Source organism: Hippocampus comes, unplaced genomic scaffold, assembly GCF_001891065.2.
Source record: "Hippocampus comes isolate QL1 unplaced genomic scaffold, H_comes_QL1_v1.1 scaffold34, whole genome shotgun sequence".
Classification (NCBI taxonomy): Eukaryota; Metazoa; Chordata; class Actinopteri; order Syngnathiformes; family Syngnathidae; genus Hippocampus; species Hippocampus comes.
Genome location: NW_017805008.1, coordinates 113,129 through 116,914, shown reverse-complemented (window position 1 = coordinate 116,914; position 3,786 = coordinate 113,129). Strand labels below are relative to the sequence as shown.

Genomic DNA, 3,786 nt, shown 5'->3' with positions numbered 1-3,786 from the left:
CGTCTTTGTCCGTCTCCGTGCCTTCTCTTCTTCCGTTCAACTCAAGAGGCGTTCATGACCACCTCCGAAAAACGCATTGTCATTTCCTTGATCATAGCTCCAACAGAACGATCAGATGTCAGTTGTAGTTATTTATTCCTTTGATGTGTATTAAGAAATGATGAAATCACAATATAAATTCTGTAGGGGGGTGGCATTGAATTTATTTTGTGATATCCTCGCTTGCTTTTCAGTTTTGATGTATAATTTTCAATTTTCGTAGTTTCATTGAAGTTATCGTTCGTTTACATTTTTGCGGAGGCGGTCTTGAACACCTCTCGAGTCGAACTGAAGAAGAAAAGGCACGTAGACGTACAAAGACGTACATGCATTTGTTGAGACTGTTTTAAAAAAACAACACGACAGCTCTCCTTTTTTCGGAGCCGCAGCAAAATCTTATTTAATAAAGCAGCGACACAGTTCACTGAACCAACAGCAAGTTATAACATTGTAAGCATGTCTCCAGCAAGGAGCCATTTTGGAGTCGACATATTACCGTAATGACCATACACAAGGCGCACCGGATTTTAAGGCGCTCGGTGAGCTTTTAAGAAAATGGAAGACTTTTTGGTGCGCCCGATAGTGCGGAAAATACAGTACTACAGATGCATTTTTTTGCCTTAAGAATGTTGATGGAGAAGTATAGAAAAGGTCAGAGGAGCTGTATTGTTTTGTCTCTCTCAAGAATGCCTATAACAGAGTACCCAGAGGATAGGCTGACAGATGATGTAAGACTGGAAACCCCATGGACCATCACATTGTGATCTGCAGTAAATGAAGGGAGCAGGTGGAGAAACATTTCGAAAGGTGGAGGCATGCATTGTAAAGGAGAGGAATGAAGATGAGCAGAAGTAAAACAGAATATACTGTATGTGCGTGAATGGGAGAAAGGGAGGAGGAAGAGTGAGGCTACGGGGAGAAGGGACAATAAGAGTAGAGGACTTTAAATACTTGGAGTAAAAAGTCCAGGGCAATAGTGACTATGGTCAGGAGGAGAAGAAATGGATTCAAGCAGGTTGGAATGGGTGGAGGAAAGTTTCAGGGGATTTATATGATGGAAGAGTCTATGCTAGGATGAAGGGGAAAGTTTATAAGTGAAGCCGGCCATGGTGGATGGATTGGAGACAGTGGCACTCAAGAAATGACCGGTATCTGAGGTGGAGGTGGCAGAAATTAAGATGTTGAGGTTTTCTTTTGGAGTCACCAGGATGGTTAGGATTAGCTCATCAGGACAGACAAGGTTAAATGTTTTGGAGAAAAAGTTAGAGAGAACTACCTTAGATGGTTTGGACATGTCCAGAGGAGAGAGAATACGTGTATCGATAGAAGGGCGATGAGGATGGAGCTGCCAGGAAAGCAAGCAAGGGGAAAACCTCAGAGAGAGTTGATAGATATAGTGAGGGGAGACATGAGAGCGTTTGACGTTAGAGAGAATAGACTTTGATGGAAAAGAATGACACACTGTGATGAACTAAAAAAAAACAAGCGGAAAGGAAATGAAGATTGCTATTTTAGTTTGACTTCCTACGGACTGCAAAGACTGTTGATGGGGTGGATATGGCACACAGTCCCAAGTCCTACTTCATCCGGTTGTGCTGTAAATCTTTAAATTCAGTCATGAGCTTGGTGGGTTTGGAAAAAAAAAAAAGAGGACTAAAGAATAACTTCCGGTGTTAATTTGAGAAGCACACCCAAAAGTTTTATATGCAGCTGTTTATATCATACATTGAAAACTCTTGCCGTCATGGTATGGTAAAAAACACTGTAGTTTGTTCAACAAAAGACCTCGTCCCATCATCTCTGCCCAGGCATGGCCAAACAAATTGAGGAAAACCAAACATTTACATTCACATAACAGCTGGATTGAGTGTAAAGTGATAAGTCATGCCTGGAGAGTGAAATGCTCAGATGCTACATTAGCATAGCAACAGAGCTGCCCGCTGATTGGGCGGCCCGGACTCCTTGGACAATGTAGGAGTCGCCACCGCGAGACCAATACTAAACCCTCACATCAAAATAACAGCATAAAAACGGTGGGGTAATTTGGTACGATTGGTGTTTTTCTTTTTTAAAATAAATATGGCATGATGGACGTTTTATATAATATTATAAATAATATCGTAGTATGAACAAACACACAGGACTGCAGTGGCACAGGAAGTATTCTTCCTGTGTCCATGTAGAGCATGACTGGCTCATGCCTTTCGTGCATAACGCTGGATTGGAGCCAGATGGCTCTCCTCTGATTGTAAAATACATTTCTTAGATGTGTATATTCAATTTTATTGCCAGTTACAAACAAGATCAGTGACATAGAAGGTGCAAAATAACATTCATAAATTCATGCCTGTCGTGCATGACGCTGGATTGGAGCGAAATGGCTCGCCTCCGATTGTGAAATACAATTACGTTTCAGACAAGTTCTGTATATTCCTTTTATTGACAATTTGAAGCGAGATCGGTGAGATAGAAGGTGCAAAATAACGTTCATATAGCCTAAATAAGCCCACAATTAATTTGTGTCATTTCTCCAGGGTCATTAACAGAATCACTAAGGGAAGGGCTTATCGATACTGTGGTCTTTAAAAATTCAACCCCAGGTCCAGTTTAGTAGCAGGGCTCGGTACCCATCCCTCCACATATTTCAACGTACAATGTATTTCATCCATCCATCCATCCATCCATCCATTTTCTGTTCCACTTTATCCTCAAAAGGGTCGCGGGGGGTGCTGGAGCCTATCCCAGCCGTCTTCAAGCAGTAGGTAGGGGACATTCTGAACTGGTTGCCAGCCAATTGCAGCAATGTATTTCAGTGAAACATATGCCATGTCAACAAAAATGCAAGACATAATGGTAATAGCGTCCTTTCATATCACGACAGTATATATTTTATTATATGGAATACAATATTGCCCTCGATTAGAATGGTTTATTTATGAGACATTTTTTTCCTCAGCAAAAACAGTGTACATATAGCGACATTTGGTGTGTAGCTTGACTACTTGGTTGCTTTGTGACCTGCAGCAGATCTTTGGAAGAGACACCTTAAATGCAGCTGTGCTTTGCCTTTGAAAAACTCATTTTCATCCTTTTATCGGTATGCGCAGGAAACTTTCACAAGTGTTGGAGCGCTTTCCCGAATTAAATTCTCTCTGCCGGCTGCACGTGATGATGACTCACCCATGCCGGGCGCTATTCAGACAACACAGACAAAACTGCAATCAGAGAGGCGTCAAGAGATTACGGTGATCTGTGAGACCTCACCCTTCCAAAAAAAAAGGGAAGCTTGTCCTCAGTTCTGCAGCCTGAATGATCATCACAAAGACAAAGGCTCGCAGTTGCAGTGCGGCAGCATTAATTAGAATCAACTTCAATATGCCTAATGGGAGCCCATTGCAATTCTTTTTATAGCTATTGAAATTGTACAAAGCTGGAGGCGCTGAAATTAATGTATCTGATTGTTCTGTTCTGGATTGAGCTCCAGAGTCTTTGATGCGACTAACACATGCAGGAAACCAGCTAGCTAACACGACTTATCTTAAAATGTTAGTTTCTTTATGTTACACAATGGTCATCTGAATGTCCACACTGCTTTATTTCGGGGTTACGCTCTTTTGTTGGAGTGTCCAAGTGTCCATAGAGAAAATAGTGTTGTGTTTTCAAAATTACTCAAAATGCACTGAAAAATAGTTAGCATTGATGGTCACTCAACAGGTTAGACGGGGGGTCGGCAACACGCGGCTCTCG

At 41.7% G+C, this 3,786-nt stretch overlaps 1 long non-coding RNA gene across 1 annotated transcript in view; it reads right to left on the bottom strand.

Annotated features, from left to right (window-relative positions):
- Positions 1-2,289: 2,289 nt before the first annotated feature.
- The window catches only part of LOC109510045 (uncharacterized), an 8,344-nt gene continuing 6,847 nt past the window's right edge, over positions 2,290-3,786 (bottom strand). The window contains exons 2-3 of the long non-coding RNA XR_002167049.1: positions 2,667-2,672; positions 2,290-2,300 (exon numbers count right to left, since the gene is read on the bottom strand). This is a non-coding gene — a long non-coding RNA (uncharacterized LOC109510045). The remainder of the gene's footprint in view (positions 2,301-2,666; positions 2,673-3,786) is intronic.